This window comes from Callospermophilus lateralis, chromosome 1, assembly GCF_048772815.1.
Source record: "Callospermophilus lateralis isolate mCalLat2 chromosome 1, mCalLat2.hap1, whole genome shotgun sequence".
In the NCBI taxonomy this organism is placed as follows: domain Eukaryota; kingdom Metazoa; phylum Chordata; class Mammalia; order Rodentia; family Sciuridae; genus Callospermophilus; species Callospermophilus lateralis.
Window position 1 is genome coordinate 14,509,273 of NC_135305.1, and position 27,067 is coordinate 14,536,339.

The following is a 27,067-nucleotide window of genomic DNA, read 5'->3' on the forward strand; positions in this document are numbered from 1 at the left end:
AAAAATTTAACTTTTGGGGCTGGGGATGTGGCTCAAGCAGTAGCGCGCTTGCCTGGCATGCGTGCGACCCGGGTTCGATCCTCAGCACCACATACGAACAAAGATGTTGTGTCCGCCAAAAACTAAAAAATAAATATTAAAAAAAAATTTTAACTTTTATGTATAAGGCTTTGTTAGAGCACACTAAAAGTTTCAGGAATTTGGTTGGTACATATGTTGGAGAAAGATTAAAGTTTTTTTCTTTCAGAACTTTTATCAGAGTTCTTCATCACTTTAGAGGATGTGGGGAAAAAGGTACCCTCATTCATTGCTGATGCAACCACTCTGGAAAGCAATATGGCGATTTCTCAGAAACCCTGGAATGGAACCACCATTTGACCCAGTTATCCCGCTCCCCGATATATGCCTAAAGGACTTAAAATCAGCATACTGTAGTGACACCGCCACAACAATGTTCATATGGCTCAATTCACGATAGCTAAGATATGGAACCAACCTAGGGTAGCCTTCAATAGATGAATGGATAAAGAAAATGTGGTGTATATATGCAATGGAATAGTACTTAGCCATAAAGAAGAATGAAATTATGGTTTTTCCCTGTAAATAGATGGAACTGGAGTCGACTCCACCTGGACCCTGCTACGGCAGGACCCCGGCAGTTGGCCTGGAGACTATCACGCTAAGTGAAATAAACCAATCCCCCCAAACCAAAAGCTGAATTTCTGTTAGATGCTAACACACAGTGGGTGGGGTGATGTGATATAGAAGTACTTTGGATTAGACAGAAGGTAATGAAGAGAGGGGGATGGGAATGGGAAAGATAGTAGAATGAATTGGACATTACATTATGGTCATATATGGTCATATATACCCCCCAGTGTAGCTCCGCATCATGTACAACCACAGAATGGGAAGTTAACACTTCATGTATGCATAATATGTCAAAATACATTATACTGTCGTGTATAACTAAAAAAGAACAAATAAAAATCTTTTTTTTTCTCTTTCTTTCTTTCTTTCTTTATTTATTTTTTATGTGGTGCTGAGGATCAAACCCAGTGCCTCACACGTGCGAGTCAGCACTCTACCACCAAGCTACAACCCCAGCCTAAAAATTAAAAAAAAAAAAAAAAAAAATGTAATTTATGGCAGCACTGCTTGTACAGTGTTTGTGACTCAAATATTCTTCACGTGAGTCTGAAGTTGTAACTCATAGTCATAGTGATTCTATATATAATATTGAGCAAACAACTCATTATACTGTTTATTATAATTATTTATATATTTTGAAATATTTACTATAAATTATTTCTTTCATATAATTATTAATCACATATTAATAGGTAGTAAGCTTTTAAAATTGCACTTAGAAAGATGATCTCCTAATTTCATTTAGGACAGTTAAAGGAATTATTGCAAAATAGTTATAAAAAGGGAAATCAGTTTTTGTTCTCTGAAATGGTAGACTGATTAACCTTTTTTGGTGAATACAACTAATGGTAGACTGATTAACCTTTTTGGTGAATACAACTAACCGAAAAATCTTTTTTAAAAAACAGCTTGAAGAGCTGAAAAAATAATGGTGAGCTGCAAGGCCAAATTCTAGGAATAAATAGGAACCAAAGAAATAAGTGAAGGATGAAATGGCTTTTGCCCTAAGGCTAGTTGCTAGTGTATACATGTTTGGACCTGGGTTCAGTAGATTTTACAGAGTGGAGAGGACAGAAGTCAAGGCCTAATATCTACAGTCAGAGTCGGAAAGAACAATCTCATTGTTAGATGGAACCCCAAGGATTATCATTAGGTTATCAGCAAAGCAGAACTAAACTTGTACCTCGGGGATCAAAGGGAAGGTTGAATGGAGCAGGGAAAGAAAACAAAGTAAGAAAAACAAATCTTTCAAATTTCGAGGACAGTTTTAGCCCTCACACTGATTTGCAGTCCAGGTTTGCTGTGTGAGTGATCCATCGACCCTCAAGCCATTTGTTGTGATTCCTAGTTTCAGACTAATGGTTTTCCCAAGGCCTGGCAGAAGGAAAGGCAAATCATTTGTGGAGAAAGGCATTTTATTCTCAAGGAGTTACTATGAATAGTAGTTAACAGCGAATAGTATGTGGTCACAAATAAGCAAGCATAGTAAAAAAATAACAAGCAAAATTATGTGTAATTAGAATACATGTTATATATCTGTAGAATTATTAGAGCAGTATAATTCATGCAGTTTTCTTTATGTATTTAAAAGTAAGCTTTTAAAAATAGAAAGTAACCAAGCATGCATTCAGATGGCAGTATGAATAAGAAACAACAGAGAAGAAATAGATCCACAAAATCCTCAGATATTATAAACATCAGATGAATTTAAAACAATTGCTGTTACGTTTAAAGAATTGAGACGAGCAGGGAAAAAGAGATTATAAAGAGTGACTTCTTAGATTTAGGGAAAAAATGTAAATCCCAGAAATGATAACTACTGCATACCAAATATACCTAAAAGAAAGAATTAACAGATTATACTTAGCTGAAGGAAGAATTGGTTGCCTAGAAGATAAGGCAGAAGAAGCTTACCAGAATACAACCCTGAGAGTCAGAAAACTATAAAATATTGAAGAGAGTTTAAGAGACATGGAAGACAGAGTTTAAGCAGAGCTTTGGAAAGATGGGAGGGGAGAAAGAGGGATACAGGGGTACAGGGATAATATTTGAAAAGAAATATCACACTGAAAATTTTCTTGATCTAATAAAAGACCAACTGATAGATTTAAGAAGTACATTGATAGGACTGCAAATTAATACAACCACTCTGGAAAGCAGTATGGAGTTTCCTTAGAAAACATGGAACAGAACCACTATTTGACCCAGTTAACCCACTCCACAGTTATACCCAAAGGACTTAAAATCAGAATACTATAATGACATGGCCACACCAATGTTTATACAGCTCAATTAACAGAAGCTAAGCTATGGAACCAACCGAGGTGTCCTTCAACAGATGAATGGATAAAGAAAATGTAGTGTATATACACAATGGAATATTACTCAGCGATAAAGAAGAATGAAATTATGGCATTTGCCAGTAAATGGATGGAACTGGAGACCATCATGCTAAGTGAAATAAGCCAATCCCCAAACACCAAAGGCTAAAATGTTCTCTCTGATATAGGGATGCTGACTCACAATAGGGGCCAGGGAGTTAGAGGTTCACTGAATTGAAGGAATTGGACAGGGGAGTAGGGGGAAGGAAGGGGAATGGAAATGGGAAAGACCGTAGAATAAATCGGACAAACCTTTCTTGTGTTCGTATATGAATACATGACCAGTATAACTCCACATCATGTACAGTCACAAAAATGGGAAGCAATATTCCATGTATGTATAATATGTCAAAATACATTCTATGTCATATAATAACTAAAAAGAACAAATAAAAAATTTAAAAAGTGCATTGAATTTCTAACATAAATAAAAAGGCATCTGCACCCAGACAAATCATAGTAAAATACACAAATACTAATAGAAGGAGAAAAATCTTAAAAGCTGCCAGAAACAAAGATTCCCTTCAAAGGAGCAGCTATAGACAGCTAACTTTTTAATCAAAAAATCATACATTCTCCCCACAAAACCAAAGGCCGAATGTTTTCTCTAATGAGGCAGGGGGCTCTAGAGAAGAACAGCATTACCTTAGATTAGGAAGAGGGAATTGATGGAAGGGGGAGGGAAGGGAATGTGGGGACAGGAAGGATAGTAGAATGAATCAGACATTACTTTATGTATATATGTGACTGCATGACCAATATGATTCTACAATATGTCACTCAGAAAAATGAGAATTATATCCCATCTATGTATGATATATCAAATGCATAAATGCATTCTACTGTCATGTATAACTGATTAAAACAAGTAAAAAAAGAAATCATACATTCTCGAAGAAAATAATTGTCAATTGAAAGAAAATTCTGAAGTGTACTTACTTTAGTTCTTTTTAGTTAAAGATTTAAAATAAAGGTCTGAAATACAGAAGAATATAAAGAGCAGAGAGTGACAAATATGAGGATGTTCTGAAATAAACACTAACTGTAAAATATTGGTCAGGCCTTAATTAGACTATGACACTTGAAGTATTGAGGCCTTTATGTTGTCTAGGAGAGATGTGTTGTCCAATGTAACTATTAAGCCAAGGAAAAGAAATTAAAAAAAAATAAGAATTAGAAAAGAAGAAATGAAACCATTCATGGACTACAGACTATGTATTTTTTTTTTTTTAAGAGAGAGTGGAGAGAGAGAGAGAGTGAGAGAATTTTTTAATATTTTTTTTTTTTAGTTTTTTGGCAGGCACAACATCTTTGTTTGTATATGGTGCTGAGGATCAAACCCAGGCCGCACGCACGCCAGGCGAGCTCGCCACCGCCCGAGCCACATCCCCAGCCACCAGACTATGTATTTAGAAAATATACAAATGTTAATAAATTCAAAGATAACTTTATTACTGTTTACTGGCAATAAATAGAAAGGAAAAATCACAATCACTGACAATAGCATAAAAAAAGATGTGCCCAGAAATAAATCTCTAATATTGCCGAAGACTTCTTAAAGTCTATTGAAATAAATTATTAAAGACTTAATGATTGGTGCCATATGCCATGTCATTGATAGATTCTATAATGTATAGATATTAGTTCTCTTCCCAATGGATTTATATAATCCCAGTCAAATGGGTTTTTTGTTGTTGTTGTTTTGTTTTGCTTGTTTGTTTGTTTTTGGTAGTTGTAGATGGACAGAATGCCTTTATTTTATTTGTTTATTTTTATCTGGTGCTGAGGATCAAGTCCAGTGCCTCATACCTACTAGACAGGCGCTGTGCCACTGAGTTCCAGCTCCAGCCCACAGTCAAATATTTTTTAATATTTAGTTTTCAGTTGTAGTGACACAATACCTTTATTTTATTTATTTATCTATCTATCTATTTGTTTATTTATTTATGTGGTGCTGAGGATTGAACCCAGTGCCTCACACTAAGTAAGTGTGATAAGTGCTCTTATCACTGAGCCACAACCTCAGCCCTAGTCAGATTTTTAATAGGGTAATGTTGGGCACAGGGTTGGTTTTTTTATTTTGTAGAAAATCTAATTCTAAAATTCTGTGGAAGATAAATAAAGGGCCTGAAACATCCAGTACACTCAAAGAAGAATAAGGTAGGAGAACTTAATCAATTATTAAACATTTCAAAGTATAGTAAACAAGACATTGTCATGAGTATAGTCTGGTTATAGTTGGACAGTGGAATAGAAGATGATCTATGTGCATGGATTACTTTGATAATTGATGAATATATGCTGATAATTAGAGAATGCCTTTTTACTTGAATGATCCTGGAAACCTGAGAAAGAATAGACTCTTACTTCATAAGGTTTACAAATTCTGGATAGATTAAATGCAAATAATAAAGCTCTTTGAAGATTATATGAGAAAATTCTGTTTTTATATAGAGAGATAAGAAAGCTAAATTTAAGATGTCATTTATTCTGAAATGCACCACTATTTGTTTCTGTATCTCTAAAATAAAATGCTCTATGAATGCTATTGTACAAAGTGTACCTCAATTTTCAGATTTTTCATCCTCTAACATCTTAAAAACAACAAAATGTACTGCATTTCCTAAATTTTCTTACATCTAGTGGGGGCACAACTTAGGGTGTTTTCTAAGTTAGATGCATTCTTACAATTGGGAAGTTACAGAAGGCAGCTTTCTTTTTACTGCTGTTTTGACTGGTTGGTATGGTTGTAAGATCTGTTAGATGCAATAGAGGTAGCTAGAGTAATGATTCCAGTGTTCACTACCAGCTTCATGGGGATAAAAAGCCAATAGTATTAGCAGCGGCCTCAGCTTTTGGACCTCTGGCTCTCAGAGTATCCTTTATCTCAGTTCAGTGACTGACTTCTGATTCTCAGTTGTTCCATTATTTTTAACAACTTAAAAGTATCTTAGTTCTTATATTAAATGTTTTTCTAGTTGAAATATCTAAACTGATATTTTTATTTCCTTTTCTATACTGAAATCTGAATAATAAAATTTTATTGGCTTAGGGAATCATTTAATTTTTTTTTCTTGTTCTGGGGCTGAACCTAGGAGCATTTTACTACTGAGCCATATCCCCAGCCAGATTTTATTTTTTATTTTGAGACAAGCTGTCACTAAATGGCTGAGGGTCTTGCTAAGTTGCTGAGGCTGGCCCTGAACTTTTGATCCTCCTGCTTCAGCCTGCCAAGTCTCTGGGATTATAGTTGTATGCACCACACTTGGCTTTTAATGGGTTGTTGTTTACTTGTTTGTTTTTGTGGTGCTAGGGATTAAGCCTAGGGCCTTGCTCATGCTTGGCAAGTGTTCTACCACTGAGCTTTATCCCTAGCCATAATTTTTTCTTGATTTTAAAAATTGTGGTAAAATATTTATAACATGATTTTTATCATTTTAACCATTCATATGTGTATAATTCAGTGTCCTTGAATACATTTCAAATGATGTATAATCATCACCAATATTTATACCCCAAACTTTTTTATTTTCTCCAACAAAAACTCTATTTTATAGTCATTGGAGAGATGCAATTTAAGACCATAGTGAGCTGGCACTTCACACAAGGATGACTATGATAAAAATAGAAAAAGGAAAATAAGTGTTGGCTGAAGATCTGGAAAAATTGGAACCCCCATGCTACTGCTGTGAAAAACAGTTTGGTGGTTTCTCAAAACGCTAAACATAGAATTACCCTACAATCCAACAATTTTGTATTAGTTGCCCCCAAAGAATTGGAAACAGAGACTTGAGCTGAGAGTTATAAACTAATATTCATTAAAACATTATTTACAGTAGCCAAAAGTAGGAAACAACCCTTGTCCATCAATAGATAACAAAATGTAGTGTATATGTATAATGGAATATTATTCAGCCATAAAAAGGAATGAAGTTCTGATATGTGTTATGAAGTGGATAAACTTTGAAAACATAGTAAGGGAAATAAGTCAGACATAAAAGAATGATTTCCATGTAATCAGTTATCCAGAATAGGGAAATTCTAGATGCAAAAAGTGGAATGTTTGGGGTGTAGTTCTGTGGTAGAAGTTTACTTATCTAGCATGTGTGAGGCCCTGGTTCAATCCCTAGCATAGTTAAAAAAAAAAAAAAAAACATAGAAAGTTGAATCAAAGTTGCCAGAAGCTAAGAGAGAGGGAGGAATGGGAGTTACTGCTTAATATGAGGATGATCAGAATTTAATATCAAATAGAACAGTCTCAACTCTCAAATAGTACAAAATTTCTTCTCTAGGACTCATAAATGCTTAAGCATTCAATTGAGTGTCCTTAATAGTAAGGCAACTCATTCCTTTGTTAAATATTTTTACTGTTAATAAGGATATCTCCTAATATGGAGCTCTGATACAGCTTCCTTTAATTTCTATCATCATCCCAGTTCAGTTTTCTGGAACATTATAGAACAGTCTATCTCTTCTTTCTGTCATGTATTTCCACTCCTCATTTTTTAACACACACACACACACACTCTTCAGGACATTGCTTTGACCATGTCAAGGTCATATCCCCCCCCCCCCCCCCCCCCCGCCATCCAAAAACCTTCCCCTGATTGCTACTGCTTTGAGCTTTTGCTTTTGCCTCCTCATACTTACTGTCTACTCTCAGTGCTTATTCATATTCTAACTGTTTGACACTCTTCCACTTCTTATTGCTCCACAGAATCTGTTCTTTGAACAGTCGAACTATTTTCTGAGCTATACTGTCAGTCCTGTGTTTCCAGTTGTCTCTTGGGCATTTTTATGTGAATGTCTCACTGACACCACAAAGTCAGCAAACCCTATACTGAATGAGTTATCTTTCCTTTTAAATTACATCTTCCCTTTTCCTTATAATCCTCTCCACCTATTTTAATTTGTACTTGAAACCCCAGAGCATCTCTGTTTTGTCCTCTTGTTTTTGCTGTGTGGCAGGCTCCCAAATCCTTTTCATTTCCCCTCTGCAATAATGCATCTATTTTTTCTTCCTCTCTCATTACTCTTATTTAGGTCCTGATTGTGTCTCTCCAAGATCTTAATTTTTTTTTTTTTTTTTTTTTTAACCAGGGTTTGAACTCAGGGGCACTCAACCACTGAGCCACATACCCAGCCCTATTTTGTATTTTATTTAGAGACAGGGTCTCTTCGAGTTGCTTAGTACCTCGCTTTTGCTGAGGCTAGCTTTGAATTCTTCGTGATCCTTCTGCCTCAGCCCCCTTAGATGCTGGGATTATAAGCATGCACCTCTACACCTTCCTGGTAGTTCTTTTTTTTTTTTTTTTTTTAAAGAGAGAGTGAGAGATGGAGAGAGAGAGAGAGAGAGAGAATTTTTTAATATTTATTTTTTAGTTTTCGGCGGACACAACATCTTTGTATGTGGTGCTGAGAATCGAACCCGGGCCGCACGCATGCCAGGCGAGCGCGCTACTACTTGAGCCACATCCCCAACCCCTAGTTCTTTTCTTTATAAGATAGTTTATACTATGCAGTCATTGGTTACATATGTTTATTCCCCTATAGTGTAGAAGTCAAATATTGAGATTATTTGTGCTAGGCTGCATGCTGAGTACTGAGTTATAGAAATGAATGGTAGTCTCTGTCCTCAAGGAGCTTACATTCTAATGGTAGAAACAAACAAATCAAGAATTAAGGACAGTGTAGTTTAGTGAAAATGTGCCCCAGATACAGAAGGATCAGGGAAAAGAGGCACATGATTCAAAATTAGTAGAGGGAATGGAGGACAGAAATATTTCCTAGGAAAGGAGATGCTTAAATTAAACATTTTTTTTAATTTACTAGGAATTGATTTTGTAATATATTTTGTTTTAGTTGTAGGTGCACACAATACCTTTATTTTATGTGGTGCTGAGGATCGAACTCAGCACACTGCACGTGCTAGGCGAGCACTCTACTGGGAGCCACAACCCAGCCCAGGAATTGATTTTTATTCATAAAAATAGCAAGGTATTCATAATGTTACTATGAATACCTTGCTATTGAGACTGTTTGACAGTCTTCCGCAGCCCTACTCAGGAGGCTGAGGCAGGAGGATCATAAGTTTGAGGACAGCTCAGGCAACTTAGTGAGAGCGTCTCAAAATGAAATAAACAAAAACCAAAAGGGCTGGGGATGTAGCTCAATGGTAGAGCACCCCCCAGTGCTGCAAAAAAGAAAAAATAAATCCTTTCTCTGCCTTGAGCTTATAAAATTATCTCTTTTTATTTGTGTAAAAGCTTTTTGGATTTACCTTTTTATATTTAATCTACTGATAATTTACTTATTTATTTATTTACTATTCCCAGCCCTTTTTATTTTATTTTTTTTTAAAACTATCTCCAGCCCTTTTTATTTTTTATTTTGAGACAGGTTCTTACTAGGTTGCTTAGGGCCTTGCTAAATTGTAAAGGGAGACCTCAAACTTATGATCCTCTCAAGTCACTGGGATTATAGGCATGGGCCACAGCAAATTTTAAATAATTAAGGTGTGCAAGACTTTTGTAAAGAAGAATAGTTAAATCTTATCAAGAGACCTAAATAGTTAAATCTTATCAAGATCACCTAAATAAATGGAGTTGCATACCACGTATTAGGATAGATTGAAAGACCCGAGTGGTAAAAATATTTTTCTTAAAATGATAGTAGATATATTGAAATCTAAATACACATCCCTATAGGCTTTTCTGTGGAACTTGACAACCTAGTAGAACAGTTTCTGTGGAAGTGGAAAGGAACAAGAATAGTCAGAATATTCTTTTTTTTTTTATTGGTTGTTCAAAACATCACAAAGCTCTTGACATATCATATTTCATACATTAGATTCAAGTGGGTTATGAAGTCCCATTTTTACCCCAAATACAGATTGCAGAATCACATGCAGAATCACACATCCACAATTTTACATAATGCCCTATTAGTAACTGTTGTATTCTGCCACCTTTCCAGAATATTCTTAAAATAAGGTGGGAAGAATTTTTAATTCATCTTCTCAGTCAACAAATTTTGACTGCTGTAGCTAAGCACTGCTGGGATCTGGTTATTACCTGGGTGAATATAGACATGTCTCCCATCTAAGGTTCACATTCAAATCTACTTGTAGTGACACCTACAATGTCAGATGGGTGCCAGGACTACCAACAAACTTACTACTCCAGTTTTATTATTTGAATTTTATGTTTTCCTGAATATATTTGTTGTTTTTTTCTTTACATTTTCTGTAATTGGTTTTTCCTAATTTCTCTTCATAGGAGGAAGCCTAGTACTAGATGTTTTGCTTTAAATAAATCTTTAAAATAGTATTAGTTGAATCACAGCTTTGTGAGAAGGGAGTGGGGTCAGAGAAGAATGTATGACTGAGTGATATCTGAAGAGGTGCCCCACCTTAGGGAGAGAAGGAGGAGGATGATCTTGAGGCTTTCACAGGCATGGACTTTGAGTTGCAGTCTCAAGAGTATCTGAGCCACCAATAAAAAGATAAGGGCTGGGGTTGTGGCTCGGTGGGAGAGTGCTGTCCTAGCATGTGTGAGGACCTGTGTTTGATCCTCAGCACCACATAAAGATAAATAAATAAAGGTATTGTGTCCATCTACAACTAAAAACTATTTTTAAAAGGGGAGGGCAGATAAATAACAAATTAAAGGTAATACAAAATAGGTGCTATGTTGCTGATGAGTTTTTTATATGCTTTGTGGGGGGAGTAGGTGGGTGGACATATGATATATGACACTTGCAGAAACAATTGTTTATTATGTTGAATAAATGAAGTCAGGACACCCCCAACACATACCTGTTACTATGAATAAAAATCAATTCCTGGGCTGGGGTTGTGGCTCAGCAGTAGAGCACTCGCCTTGCACATGCCGGGTGCTGAGTTTGATCCTCAACACCACATAAAAATAAAGGTATTGTGTCCAATTACAACTAAAACAAAATATTTAAAAAAAATTAATTTCCAGTAGATTAAGTATATAAAAAGGTAAATCCAAGAAGTTTTTACACAAATAAAAAGAGAGATAATTTTATAAGCTCAGGGCAGGGAAAGGATTTATTTTTTCTTTTTTGCAGCACTGGGGGTGCTCTACCATTGAGGAGCCAAGCCCTTTTTGGTTTTTGTTCATTTCATTTTGAGACGCTTTCACTAAGTTGCCTAAGCTGTTCTCAAACTTGTGATCCTCCTGCCTCAGGTTCCTGAGTAGCTGGGATTGCAGTATGTGTTCCCACCTGGCTCTTTTTTGATGCTGGCAGTTGAACCCAGATCCTTAAGCATTCCAACAACCGAACTACTCCCCCAGACCAGGAACAGATTTTTTAAATAAGACTCAAATATTTAACCACAAAAATTTGATAAATTTGACTATTAAAAATAGACACTTCTTAAGCCATTCCCCCAAAACAAAATGCAGAATGTTTTCTCTGATATAAGAATGCTGATTCATAATGGGGATGGAAGGGAGCATGGGAGGAATACATAAACTTTAGATAGGGCAAAGGGGAGGGGAGGGGAAAGGAGGGGACATGGGGGTAGGAATGATAGTGGAATGAGATAGACACAGATGATGTGACTCTACTTTGTGTATAACCAGAGACATAAAAAAATTGTGCTCTATATGTGTAATATGAAATAAATTGCATTCTGCTGTCAATATATAATAAATTAGAATAAATAAAATAAAAAATAGAAACTTTTGCTCATTGCGACCTTATTAAGAATCTTTAAAGACAAAGTACAAAATTAGTAAAGGTACTTGCAACACACATATTATCTATTGGTATATAATAAATTACTCCAAAATTTAGTAGCCGAAAATAACATTTATCTCAGTTTTTGTGGGTTAGGAATCAGTGCAACTTAGTTTGCTGGTTCTAATTCAGGGATCTCATGAGGCTATAATAAGTCAAGGGCTACAGTCATCTCAAGGCTTTATTGAGGGAGGATCTGCTTCTGAGTTTCCTCATGTGGTTTAGCTGGCTTCAGAACATCTATTGCCAAATTTTCTCACTTTGGCCTCTTCACAGCATAGCTTTCCAGAAGAGAGTGAAAGAGACGGCCCAAGATGGAAATCACAGCCTTTTTGTAACCTAATTTTAGAAGTGATATCCCATCACTTCTGCCATGTTGAATTAGAAGTAAATTAATAAATCAAATCTATATACTCAAGGGGAAGAGATAGTACGATGTATGAATACCAAGAGGTAAGGTTCCTACCACAACATGGAATGGTCTTTAACTTCATTACAATTAGGGGAATAAAAACTAAAACCACAGCAAGATAGTTTTGTATAAATCATACTGATAGAAATGAAAACACTCGACAGTATCAAGCGTTGATGATATGGAGTGGCAGGAACTTTCTTCCACTGCTGGTGGCAGTGCTGATGGAAGTGTAAATGGGAAGAGCTATTTTGGAAAATAACAGGATGTGCTACAACAAGCAATACTACTCACAGACATTCACCCCTCTCCTGTGGTTCTCAAACTTGAGGTGCATCAGAATTACCTGGAGGGATTGTTAAAATTTCTGAACTGGATCTATCCCCCCATCGTTTCTAATTAGATAGGATGGAGTGGGGGCTGATAATTTGCCTTTCTAAATTACAAGGTGATGCTGATGCTGCTGGCCCAGGAATCATACTTTGAGAGTCAGCCATAGCCCTAAAGAAATGTGTGAAAGGGAAACTAGGAAGCATAGCTATAGGTATGTTTATAATATCATTATTTAAATTAGCACAAAAATATTAAAAAATTCAAATGTCCCTCAGTAGTGGAATATATAAATCATTTTGTATTTAATTATAAAATAAAAACCTGGTTCAGATAGAGGAAAAAATCAAACTATAAACATCTCCTGCATTAATATGCATGAATCACATAAATACAATATTAGTCAAACATAAGAAGCAATGTGCAACATGATTCTATTCATAAAAAGTTCAAAAGCAGATGATACTGTAGTATTCAGGAATGCAAATATAGGTACTAGAATTATAAGGAAATCAAGGGAATCATTACCAACTTAGTGATGAATGATAATAATTACCTTAGGAATGACAAAAAGTGGATGTGATTGAGGAATGGCACAGAGAGAGACTTAAGATTGGCACTGCTATATTCTTAACTTGGACTGAGTTACTGAAGGTTTACTTTACAATTATTATTATTTTTTTCCTGGTGGGGGTGGGTATCAGGGATTAAACTCAGAGACACTCAGTCACTGAGCCATATCCCCAGTCCTTTTTTGAACTTTTTAAAATTTAAGACAGGGTCTCACTGAGTTGCTTAGGGCCTTGCTAAATTGCTGAGGATGGCTTTGAACTGGTGATCCTTTTGTCTCACCCCTCTGAGCTGCTGGAATTACACACATGCGCCACCATACCCAGCTTCAGTTATTCTTTACATGTTTTGCAAATCATTTACATAATTTTATAATAAAAAGGAGAAAAATTATATCATTTTGATTTCCATCTCTGATTATTAATGATGTTGAATTTGTTTTATGATTCTTAGCCTTTGAATTTTTTCCTAATTATTTATGAACATCTTAAGTTTGTTTTTACATTTTATTTTTAAGTGTCCTCTATTATGAACGTTGTTTGTTATCCATTATGTTTTGAAATATTTTCTTCTAGTCCTTAGTTATAAGCAAGTTTGTTGTTATTGTTTATGTAGCCAAATTTATTCATCTTTTCATTTACCACTTTTGTTTCTTATTTGGAAATTTTTCTCTCTGGGATAACAAAGGATATTCTGTATGTTGTCTTCTAATAAATTTAAAATTTGAAAAATTTATGTTCAGTTATTTACACAGTTTGGTTATAAAGATATTTGGGTAGACAAAATTATCCCAACACTGTATATATGTATGTGCATGATTTTTTTCTCACTGATTCATGAACCAATCTCTGATATATTCCAGATTCCTGTTTGTCTGTAATAGCATCAGGTCCACACTACTACTTTATATATAATATCTTGGTTTGTGGTAATGCCAGTCTTTTTCTTTCATTTTGCACAAACCTGTGCTTATTTACTCTTGTGACCATTAGAATCAGATTGTCAGGTTCCATAAAATGTCCTTTTGGAATTTTGATTGTGATTGTTTTAAATTTGTATATTAACATAGGGACATATATATGAGATGTTTACAATTATAATGCAGAGTTCTTCAACTTATGAACATGGTCTTTATCTTCATTTATTTAGGCCTTTTAAAGTTTTCCTTAAATAAAGATTTGTAGTTTTCTAAGTAATGCTCTCATACTTGAGGGAGTGGGAGTTGATTTTATTCCTGGGAATCTTTGTGCTATTATGAATGAGTCTGTTTTTTTAAATGATCTTTTCTTGGGCTGGGGATATAGCTCAGTTGGTAGAGTGCTTGCCTTGCATGCACTAGGCCCTGAGTTTCCCCATCTCCCCGCCCCGCCCCTCAAAAGGTCAATATGTTAAATGATCTTATCATTTGGTGGCGGTATAGGAAAATTATTGGTTATTTTGTGCATGGATTTTGTGTTTGGTTCTTAAAGAATGCTTATTACCTCAAGTTCACCATTAGATGGATCTAGATTTTTAAGTTACTTATATCTGCAAATAGTTGTTTTATTTGTTCTTTTTCCATTCTTATATGTCTTGTTCTTGTTCTAATGGATTGGATTAGGACCTTTCACAGATTGGATAGTTGCAATAATATCTTTTAATACTTCTGTCTTTAATGGAAATGCCGCTCTTATTAATGATGTATTATAATCTTACAGATATTCTGAAGTTTAAAAATGTTTTTTCCATTTCTAGTGTGCTGCGAGGTGTTCTTAAATCATAAAAGGGTCTTGAGTAAGTAATTATAGACATCCTATTTATATTATAGACATCCTACCCACTCTTGAATTACTTGATATATTTTATTACAATATATTCCTTTAATTTATTGTTGAATTTGATTCACTGATGCAGCTTTTGTTTTTTTAAATTTTTTTTAGATGTTGGTGAACCTTTATTTTATTCATTTATTTATGAGAATTGAACCCAGTGCCTCATACATGCTAGGCAAGCGCTCTACCACAGAACCACAACCCCAGCCCAGCTTTTTATTTTTGATGTTTATATCTGTATTCATAAATGAGATTAGTCTATAGCTCTCTTATGCAATTACACCCTAGTTTTGGCATCAGCGTTTTATTAGGTATTTGTATTATTAGAAAGAGCCGTTCTGCTTTCCAGTTTTTTTCTGTATCTTGGACATTTTTTAAAATGCCAGTCCAGAGAATATGTTTCTTGAAAGTTGTTTGAATGGACTTTAAGTAACTTTTAGTTTAAACCTTTTTTTTTTGGTACTGGGGATTGAACTCAGGGGCACTCGACCAGTGAGCCACATCCTCAGGCCCGTTTTGTATTTTTGCTTAGTGTTTCGCCCTTGCTGGGCTGGCTTTGAACTCATGATTCTCCTTTGCCAGCCTCCTGAGCTACTGGGATTACAGGCATGAGCTACTGTGCCTGCGCCGGGCTACTTTAAACCTTTTTGAGTGAACTTTAGATATGGATGTTGTGTACCACATTTGTTTGGGGTTTGGTTTTTGAGCCCACTGCCTTTTTTTTTTTTTTTTTTTTAAATGAATTAGTCTATCCCATTTATATTTTGTTGGTAGGGCAGTTTTCAGATATTTTTTCGTTGAGGTCTTTGTTTTATCTCCTATGGATTTATATACGTGCATGTGTATATGTGCACTTGTTTCCCATCTAGTAATTTTTGGTGGTTTATAAGTCTTATTAATTCTGCTGACTATCTTTATAGATGTAATATCTTTAAACTGTATTTCTTGATTTGCCAAGATAATCAGGATTCTCTTAATCCTTTGTTATTAAAGATAGGAAGATTAAAGCACTTACCCTCTTTTACCTCTTCATATAGGAGATAAACTTTGTTTTTTTTTAAAAAAAAAGAGAGAGAGAGAGAATTTTAATATTTATTTTTTTTTTAGTTTTTGGTGGACACAACATCTTTGTTTGTATGTGGTGCTGAGGATTGAACCCGGATCGCACGCATGCCAGGCGAGCGAGCTACCGCTTGAGCCATATCCCCAGCCCAAGAGATAAATCTTGTTAATGATTCATTATTTCATTTGTTTTGTACTTTATACCTAAGTCTCAAAGTGATGTGTTTAAATGGAATTAATGTTTACCTTTAATTCTTTAAAATCCTGGATTCTTAATTTCTGATTTTTACTATTTATTCATCTTTTCATCAGCTGGATTATACTGTCAAATAAGTTTAGATCAGCTGGGCGTAGAGGTGCCCAGTGACTCAGGAGGCTGAGACAGAAGGATTGCAAGTTGGAGGCCAGCCTCAGCAGTTTAGCAAGGGACTAAGCAACTTGGCAAGATCTTGTCTCAAAATTAAAAGGACTGGGTAAACGTCACTGTGTTCAATTCCCTGTACAAAAAAAAAAAAAAAAAAAAAAAAAAGTTTAGGTTGATTTTTATGGTCTTAGTACTTATGTAAAAGTGGGCAACTATAAAATTGTCAAATCGTGTATTTTTTCTGCTGAATTCTGTAGATACTTTTTCATAATTTTTTTTTTCTTCTAGCATTAAGTATTACTGAATAGAGAAGATGTAAGATCAGCCTGAACGCTGTTTTCTGTTCTTAGTTACCAAATGTACTAACTTCTCCAGCATCAAACTTTCTGGTATTGGTACATTCATTATTTTTTGTTCATCACGTACATCATTTAATTATATGTCAGATGTTCTTTATCTTCAGTAATTAGCATTATTTCACATTTTAACTCTTTATTCTTTTCATTAACTTAAATGTGGCTTTTTTCCCCTCCCTCACATTTACCTTCTATGTTCCTAACAAGTGTTTATTCCATTTCTTGTTATTTTCAGTATGACTTTCCTATCTTCATTTATTTCTCTAACCTGCTAATTTACTTTTTTTAAATATATATGTATTTTAGTTGTAGATGGACACAACACCTTTATTTTTTTTTATGTGGTGCTGAGGATCAAACCCAGTGCCTCACACATGCCAGACAAGTGCGCTACCACTGAGCCACAACCCCAGCCCCTCCTAATTTATTTTTATCTCCTTTTTCATCTGTTCCTCAATCTTTCTTTTTAAACTTTTTTCTTTAAAAAAAATGGATATAACAGTGGTAATTGGGGCTGTATCAGACAGTTTGTTTCCCTGACACAGACATCTGCTATACATTTTATCTGCCTTTTGCCTATTATGTTCCCATCCTCCTCCTCCACCGTTTTTTGGGGGCAGGGATGCTAAAATTTCTAAGCATAGGCCCCATGCTGGATGCTTCATTGTTCTTCTGTCTCCTTTAAGTAGACTACTTCTATTTGAGCCTCTCTGCTCAAGAATGCTGTGGGGAACACCAGGCAGAGTGAACCCAGACAGGTTAAGCTTTTTACAGACATCTTGTCTCAGAAAGCTTCCTCAACAAATCTATTGTGTTCTCATCACTCCTTTTAAAAAATCTTTCTTCCCCTTACTGCCATTTTGGGCCAAGCCAGTCAGTTAGGATGAAGAATCCACTCAGGCAGGAGATAGGTGCGGATTATAGTAAAGCTTGATAATAGATTGCTGTTTAACAAATTGACATTCATTTTTATTCTGCTCAGCTAACATTGACTTTTTAATCATTTATATGTAATCATCAACAGTCATTCTTACTAAGGAACTGATTCCCATTAGAAGAACAATATTAAAGAAACTTATTTTGTTTAAATTAGAATTTTCTAAACCTTGTTGACTTGGAGCATTGCTTGTGCGTATGTGAGAACATACTATGAAACATTTAGGGAAATGCTATTCTAATACCAAACTCTTGTGCTTCTTCTCAAACATGTATTTTTCTGCCTCTGGCCTGGAATGCTCTCTAACTTCATCTTCCCATCACCAGGGCCCCTTACCCCCAGTGATTTATGGGAGACATTTGGAAATTGTGTGTGTGTGTGTGTGTGTGTGTGTGTGTATATATATATATATATAATGTATGTATGTGTGTGTCTATATATATATAATATATATAGTAGGTGGACACAATACCTTTATTTTATTTTTTAAATATTTATTTATTTTTAGTTGTAGTGGGACACAGTACTTTTATTTTGACTAGAGAATGCTTGTCACTCAATGCCATAGGCCAGGGAATGCAGTTGCCCCACCCAAAGTACCACTCATATACCCCTTGGAGGAACACTGATCTCATCAACTTTCACTCAGTCTTTTATAACTCAGTTCTGGTTATCTTTTCCAGAAGCTTTCTCTAACTTCTTTTGTCTCCTCCCCACACTACCTCCATCCCTACTCCTCTTTCATTCTGCTTGAACTCTTGTGACATTTTATATACAACTAGATTACTGAAGTAAGTTTTTTACAATATAGTTGTCTAGAAATGTGTAATTCACCCTCACTGTGGGAGCACAAGTTTTTCATGGTAGAGATTTTTTGTGTCATTGGTCCACGACAAATATCTTTCTAAAACAATGCATGTTACTTGACATTAATAAATGAGTTGTACTTTTAATATAAATTAGAAGTATGGTATTACTCTTAAAAAACTATGCTTTCTTATACTGCACTGATAATATTATGTAATAATAATCTCACTAAAAGTATGCTTTTTTTTCAGATATGGATGATAGAATTTAGAGTAGTGTTGTTTTGTTTTGATTTTAACCTTGACTACACATTGGAAAAACTAGAAGAACTTTTTTTTAAAAATTTTTTTAATGTATATCCTTTGTGTATTTTAGCACATTTTACCTTTAAAACAAATTTTGTACAATATGTCAATGTATCTCTGAGTAGTTGAACAGTGTTTTTTTAAAAAAAAAAAAAAGCCAAGTATATACCTAAGCCATAAGACTTAGTTTCATGCCATTATCATCTGACTACTGAGGAAGAAAGACCTGAATTACAATAACCCATCTCAGCAAAATTTTCCAATTAAAATTAGAAGGGCTTCAATTTACAGATCTTTTGAAAGGGCAATATTAATGCAATTCACATCAGAACATCCTGTTAATATAATTAACAACAAACCACAATTTTACTATATGGTAGAACTGGTCTTTCAATTCCTTCAGCCTTCTAATTGCAGACTTGACTGTGACGGCAGAAGTGGTGTTGTAGGTCCAGGCACCACCAGCCACTGTTTTCATGCAGGAACCACAGTGCCAGATCCCCACAGCCCAACTCTTCATCTTGGTTTTGCCTCAAGGAACATGTATACTTGGCGTGCTGGCTAATTTTAATTTTCTTCACCATTTTCCGGAGGGAGGCACTGACGATTTCAACTTTCTTAGTGCATCTAGCCATGTCACCGCCACTTAGGCCCAAGATTGAAGAGGAAAAGATGTTTTGCACAGGCGCAATTCAGGCAGGGGAAGAACTTCAAAAAGTGCAGGTACCTATGTCCTATTCTCAGGGATTCTGGTGTTTGAGAGTAAGTCCCTCAAGTGATTTTTAATCTGTAGTAGGTGTTGAAAACTATCATTTTATGAGCCACTGATGTACAACATTTTGGAAATTCAGAAAACAGAAGATTGAGAAGCTACTAAATTACTGAAGAACAATTAAAAGAGTAGGGGATTCTAACTTAAAAAAAAAATACTGAACAGAGCTTGTGAGTTCTTCTGAGGGCAAGGAACTTGTCAGTTTTGTTCAGCTCAGCTCTCAGATCAAGTCTGAGCACAAGTAGAGCTTTGGTAAATATTGACTGAATAAAAGCATATCATTGGTTAGTTAAAAGATAGTTGCTGAAGAACTATAGAAATTAGTCATACACAAAAATATTTTTGCAATGATACAGTGCCGCTTTAATTTTATAATTATTCAAATTAAGAACTGAGTATTTAATTCACTTGTTATTTCAGTTCAACTCATTATTTACTTTGTGCCAGGCACTGAAGCCCATATGATTCTCAGATCAACTTAATGAAGTTTGTATCCTTCAAAGAATGATAGGGATACTGACACTTGAGGGCTGAGTAACTTGCCCAAAGTTGCATAGCTAAGTGACAAAGCAGCAATTCTGATTTTAAAGCCTATGTTCTTAACTAATATGTTGGACCATAAGTCTTCACAACAATTCTAAGAGTTAGATATGATAATCCCATTTTGTTAGATGAAGTTTGTTTAGAAAGGTTATGCAACTTCTCTAGGGGCACACTGCTTAAGTGGAAGATCTGGTATTTGGATCCAGACATTCTGACTCCAGAGGTCATGCTTATAACCACTGTGCTGTTGGAGCCTCCTCACTTAGTTATGTTTAATGTACAGCCACCCCTTTTTGTGAGTTTTTTAACCACAGTTGTTCACAGTTTTTCTGTTGGTTTTATAACTTTGGGCGTCTTCACTGGTTTTCTACAGATGGTTTTCAATGTGGATTTTTATCTTGGTTCAGATAAGTACCTTGGGCTTGCTATTCCTGGAGAATTAAAACATTACTAGGTTCTTTTCATTCTTATTTTCTCTTTTCTTTTAGTGATTTTAAATTAGATTTTTCCTCTGCCCTAGGGATTGAACCCAGTGGCATACTACCACTGAGCTACATCCCCAGACCTTTTGATATTTTTTTATTTCAAAGACAGGTTCTTGCTAAGTTGCTAAAGATGACATTAAACTTGTGATTCTCCTGCCTCAACATCCCAAGTAGCTGGGATTACAGGCAAGGGCTACTGTAACTTATCTTTGAATTAGAATTTTAATAAACTTGTTTGTATTAATGCAGTCTTTTTGTAAAGTTCAGTTGTTTGAATCAGTAGTCTTCACACTTAAATTTTGTGCCCTATTAGCAAAAATAATTTGAACACATTATTTCCACTCTATATTTGTTTTGTGTCTAACACTATATAAAATCATGATCATATATTATAAAATTTGAACATTTATTAGCATTTTTTTAAAGCTAAACTAAAAAGAAAACAAGCTTGAAATTGTTATTGACTTTGTTCATCTTTGGGTTTATATGCTAAGTCATAACATATCCTTTAGGGCAAGTGTCATCATTACAATACTGATATAAATTCATATTTTAAATAATCGAGGTAATTTTTTAATATTTATTATTTTTTAGTTGTAGTTGGAAACATTATCTTTATTTCATTCTTATGTGGTGTTGAGGATTGAACTCAGGACCTCAACGTGCTAGGCAAGCGCTCTACTGCTGAGCCACAATCCCAGCCCCAGAGGTAATTTTTTTTAATGATCCAGTTTCTTATCAGATATGATTAGATCAGGGTTTCTCAATCTTGACACTATTGATGTTTTTTTGTTTGATTGTTTTTGTTTTGTTTAAAGAGAGAGAGAATTTTTTTTAATATTTTCTTTTTTAGTTTTTCAATGGACACAACATCTTAATTTTATTTGTATGTGGTGCTGAGGATTGAACCCAGGCCTCGCGCATGCCAGGCAAAGCGCGTTACCGCTTGAGCCACATCCCCAGCCCACTATTATGTTTTGAGCTGGATAATTCTTGGTTGTGGAGGACTATCCTGTGAATTGTAAGATGTTTAGCAAATGCCATGGCTTCTATCCACTAGGTTCCAGTAGTACTCTTCTTCCAATAGAGACATCAGAATAGTGGATTATAGGGGCTGGGCTTATGGCTCAGTGGTGGAGTGCTCACCTAGCATGCTTGAGGCACTGGGTTCGATCCTCAGCAACACATAAATGTAAAATAAAGATATGGTGTCCACCTAAAACTTAAAAATAAATATTAATAAAAAAGAAGAATGGATTATAGTGCGATGGCCAGAGCTGTGGTCTATAGTATAAATAATTGTGGGGTGTTGGCCGGCTTTGTGTCTAGTAATGTATTCATCTAGAAAACAAAGAAAATCAGGTTTGCATATTTAATATTTACATGGGTACCCTCCTTTGGGTCTCTAGAGACTTTCAGGTGTCTCTTGGGAACAAAATCATCCCTGGTTGAGAACTACGATTGGATTGGATTGTGGACTTTTGTCCTGCATCATGACCAACAAATAGCTCGTACTAGGAACAGGCAAAGCATTGGCTTTGACTTTTGCTTGAGCAATAGCGTTATCTTCAACACTGTTCATTTATAGGAATGATCTTAAGTTACTTGCCATTCTACAAGGTTTTGGTAAAACTCAATCTAATCCATACATTTACTTAACTCAGTCTGTGGGAATCAAAGTATGCTCACAATAAGAGTTATGTGCAAGAGGAAAGCAACACTGTCAAGTGCTCTGCTGTATGGAACACCCAGTCTTCAGTGTGCTTCTTGACCAAATGGGACATGTTCCTCTGATATTAGCCCCAGGGGTGTGAATGTTAAAAGCTGGGGTTTTTCTTTCCCCCTTTAATTGTCTAGATGAATACATTACTAAATAATGTAACCAGCCAACACTCCCAATAAAGAGTGCTCTCAGGAGTGTGTATACTTTTTATAGACTACAGCTTTGACCATTCCACTACTGTTCAGTTCATGTCATTTCAGCAGTAGTATTCAAAAGGAAATAGGTGTGATGGCACACACCTATAATCCCAGCAAATGAGGTTGAGGCAAGGAAGTTCAAGGCCTCCACAGCTTAGCAAGGCCCTAAGCAATTTAGTGAGAACTTGTCTCAAAATAAAAAATTAAAAGGGCTGGAAATGTGGCTCAGGGTGTAAGCACCTTTGGGTTCAATTCCCCAATACAAAGAAGAAGAAAAAAGAAAGGGAAAAATAATTGAAGCTCTCTGAATTGACTTCCACCTAATCAGTTCATCAGGTTAGCTGATGTTCTCCATTTTAAAAAAATTGCTGCATGTTAGGTGTTATTCATATTTAAAAGAAGATACTTGGAATGAATGCTTGTTTTATAGTTTCAAGTTTACATAAAATGTTTAAGGTCTAGGCTTGCCATTTCTTCTTTTTTTAATATTTATTTTTTAGATATAGATGGGCACAACATAATATCTTTATTTTTATGTGGTACTGAGGATCGAACCCAGGCCCTGCCCATGCTAGTCACAATCCCAGCCCGATTGCTATTTCTTTATTCTTTAACTTATGACCTTTTCAGTTAACCAGTCACCAGACATAATTACATTGATTAAAGGGATTTCTTTTGTATCATATCAGTGTTGGATTGTGATCATTTACTTTAGAGTTAGAATGATAGTTTCTTTCAGCAACCTATTTATCTGGTCAACTAAATTCAGAGCTGAATTATTACACAAAAAGTTTTCACAGTTCCTCTTTTGGAATAGTCATATACTCTAAGAATATTGACTTTCTCCTTGCTACCTTACAGGTAAGAGTCTTGGATCTATCAGCAGCTCAGACCTGGTTACTTCTTGGCTATAACTGTAGCATGCTTTTCACGAGACTCCCTGCCTCAAGTACTTCTCTGACTTGTTGGTTAACCTAAACATTATTGCCAGAGTAAACATCTTAAAGTATCATGCTTAATCCAATCAAAAGCCATTTGTGGCAATAAGAACTGCATTAAACAATTTTACTATATGTGATTTGCTTAGATGTGGTCTCTGTAATCAGGAAATGTCTATTAGTCATCAAAATACATACATATACACACACAAACACACATATATCCTAAATTGTGATATATGCCAAAAGAAAAAATATGGAGTGTTATGAGAATGTAGTGAGTATCTAATATAGATTGAGAGAAGCGTGAGGGAAAGTCCTCTGAGAAAGTGAGATTTAAACTCTGAAGGAACTCTCTTTGTTTAGAAAAGTGCTAGGTGAAGAGTGTTCCTGGAAGAAGGATTAAAATGTGTGTATGGGGGGGGGGGCTGGTGTTATGGCTCAGTGGTAGAGCACTTGCCTAGCATGTGTGAGGCACTGGGTTCCATCCTCAGCACCACATAAAAATAAATAAAATAACTAAAAAAAAATTTAATGTGTGAATCTGTGGTTGTGCTTACTGAATACAGGGTGGAGAGAATAGTATGTAATGAAGCAAAAGGTAGGCAGGGATGATATCTTGTAAGATCTTGATTTCTATACTACAAAGTTTAAGTTTTATTCTGATTGGGAAGGCTTTAAAGTGTGTAAGTGATGGAAGTGAGTAAAGTATGTGTTTTAGGGATTTTACTATGGAAAATGGAGGAGAGTTGAATAGGAATAATGCAAAACAAGGGAACCATTAGGATAGAGTAATGACAGTAAACAAGGTAACTCAAGAAGTAATTGATTAACTCATCAAAAATTCGTCACAATAACTCTGTGAAGCATGAGCAGAATAACATTTGGAATAAACTTATGCAAGCCCATCTAATAGTAGTATTGTAAGGAGTTGAAACAAGTAATGTTGACCATTTATTTGGTCCTTGTCTCCAAAGTAAAAATCTAAACTCCACTGAAGGTTTTTCAGCCAACATTTATTTCTTTATCTTCTCCTAAACTCTTACATATGCAATAGCCAAACCAAACTTTTAAACCTAGTTAGCATGAACATACACCATACCTTGATGCCTCTAATAATTGTTTCCTGTGAAAGTCAATCTGATAACCATGAAAGATAGTAAATAAATAATAGGTAGTGTACATAGTGTGGACAAACTGGACAAGGGGATTAGGTGTGTGTGTGTGTGTGTGTGTGTGTGTGTAGTAAGAGGAAGGATGAATTGGTTTAGCATCAGTATTTTGCTTGTGAAAATTAAAAACCCATAGTATATGAATCATAGGGTTATTTCTAAAATATGTATAAAGTTACGTAATACAAATGGATGAAAGTATTAAAAATTCTGCTTAAGCTTTAAAGTAGTATGACATAAATTGGTCTACCAAAAATAATCACAAAACTTCGTCTAAGAATCAGGCTTGCCTGACCCATGGTGATCCGCCCCTGTAATCTCAGTGGCTCAGGAGGCTGAGGCAGCAGGATTGCAAGTTCAAAGCCAGCCTCAGCAAAAGCTAGGCACTAAGCAACTCAGTGAGAACTTGTCTCTAAATAAAATACAAAATAGGGTTGGATATGTGGCTCAGTGGCCAGGTGCCCCAGAGTTCAATCCCCGGAATCCCCCTTCCTACCAAAAAAGAATATATGATATTTATGATATATGAATATTTCTTCAGAAAGTTTCCTTATAATTTGGCTTATTTTAAAAAGTGAATTTTAGTAAATAGATTTTATCTTTAAATTTAGTTAATATAGCTATAATTATACAAACAGCTTTAATTATATAAATTCTTCCCCTGTTTAATACTTGGTTTTGAAATGGGCAGAACTGTTATAGAGTGTCTACACTTACCCATAGTTATGTGGCTTTAATTTTATACACAATTTAAACAGTTATAACTAGCTTTTTATATTGGCTTTTTGTTTGTTAAACCAAAGCATATACAGTGAAGGGTGACTTCCATCCTGATAGACCTCTGACCTTATTTCCTGTGTGTAACCACTAGTCATGGTTTCTGTATATCATTTCTAAATTTTTTTGTACATAGCCAAGTGTTCATAGACTTTAAACAGAGAGGATTCATTTTTTTAAAGTGTAACGGTACAGTTTAAATTAATTGTGTACAGAGAAAATTTTGGTGATACTGTTCTTTTATGTTTTGTTTTTCATCTATATCTGATGAAGAGTTGAGGTTTGGATAATCAGAGGCAAAAAAAGTGAATCTGGTCATTTAAGCTGTTTGGTTGTTTTACTTTCAGATTTTAAAATCATTTAAATTCTGGATGCATCAGTTATATAAGCTATATTGATTTAAGATTGTTCTTAATACTTCTGTCTTAAATTTAATCTTTATGTTCAATTATTTTACCTTTTTGATTATTAATGTTGTTTTGCCTTTTGTTTTCTTTTCTTTTCACCCTCCCTTTTTTCCTCTTTCTTCTCTCCTCCTTTTCTTTTTCCCTTTCTTTTCGTTTTCACTGTGGGCAGAACCCAGGGGTTTGCACATGCTAGGCAAGTACTCTACCACTATGCTATCCCCAGCCCTAGAGATTTATTTATTTATTTATTTGAGAGAGAGAGAGAGAATTTTTTAATATTTATTTTTCAGTTTTTAGTGGACACAACCTCTTTATTTTTTTTTATGTGGTGCTGAGGATTGAATCCAGAGCCCCGCGCATGCCAGGCAAGCGTGTTACCACTTGAGCCACATCCCCAGCCCAAGAGATTTATTTTTAATAAAGGTTTTTTTTTTTTTTTTAAATTCTCTCATATTTTCTTTTTTTTTTTTTTTAATATTTATTTATTTTTTTTAGTTTTCGGCAGACACAACATCTTTGTTTGTATGTGGTGCTGAGGATCGAACCCGGGCCACACGCATGCCAGGCGAGCGCACTACCGCTTGAGCCACATCCCCAGCCCTTAATAAAGGTTTTTAACTATGAGTTCAATTTCCTTAATAGTTATAGGATCATTCATATTATTTGTACCACCTTCTGAGGACTTTATGTATGTGTCTTTGAGTTTTGAGAAATTGGTTCATTTGTTCCCCAGGGTTTTGAATTTATATTTACTGATTTTTTTCATAACATTCTCTCTTTATGAACCTTTAAATGTCGGTCATTTGGCTGTGGCTTATTCTTTGATTATTAACAGTGGGAATTTTTGTCTATTTATATCAGTCTTGCTAAATAATTATAAATTTTATTTGTTTTCAAAGAACAGCTTTTATTTTTATTATTATTCTTTTTCACTGATTTCTGCTCTTTATTATTTCTATCTTGCTTTCTTGGGTTCTTTTTCAAGTTTCTTCAGGTGGATTTGAGATCATTTTCACCCCAGTAGGAATATAAATTAAATGGGGCTTTTTGTTTGTTTTTGATATGGGGTCTTTCTCTGTTGCCCAGGCTGATCTCTAACTCATGGGCTTGAGTGATCCTCCTGCCTCAGCTTTCTGAATCACTGGAACTACAGGTGTGTGCCACTGTGCCTGGCTTAATGATATAAAGTTCATTTAATCACTAATTTAATTTAACAGATTCCTCTGTTCTTTTGATTGCAATTTTTTTTATGTTCTTGGATTTTCTTAGATATCTAGAGGTTATAGTGGAGGTTAAAA

General features: G+C 35.1%; 1 protein-coding gene across 6 annotated transcripts in view; it reads left to right on the forward strand.

Annotated features, from left to right (window-relative positions):
- The window catches only part of Braf (B-Raf proto-oncogene, serine/threonine kinase), a 184,900-nt gene that overhangs the window by 17,392 nt on the left and 140,441 nt on the right, over positions 1-27,067 (forward strand). The window contains exon 2 of one of the 6 annotated variants that reach the window (XM_076832558.2): positions 26,856-26,922. The exons of the other annotated variants lie outside the window; for them this stretch is intronic. The gene's annotated coding sequence lies outside the window, so the exon portion shown is untranslated. The remainder of the gene's footprint in view (positions 1-26,855; positions 26,923-27,067) is intronic. 6 annotated transcript variants of the gene reach the window in all.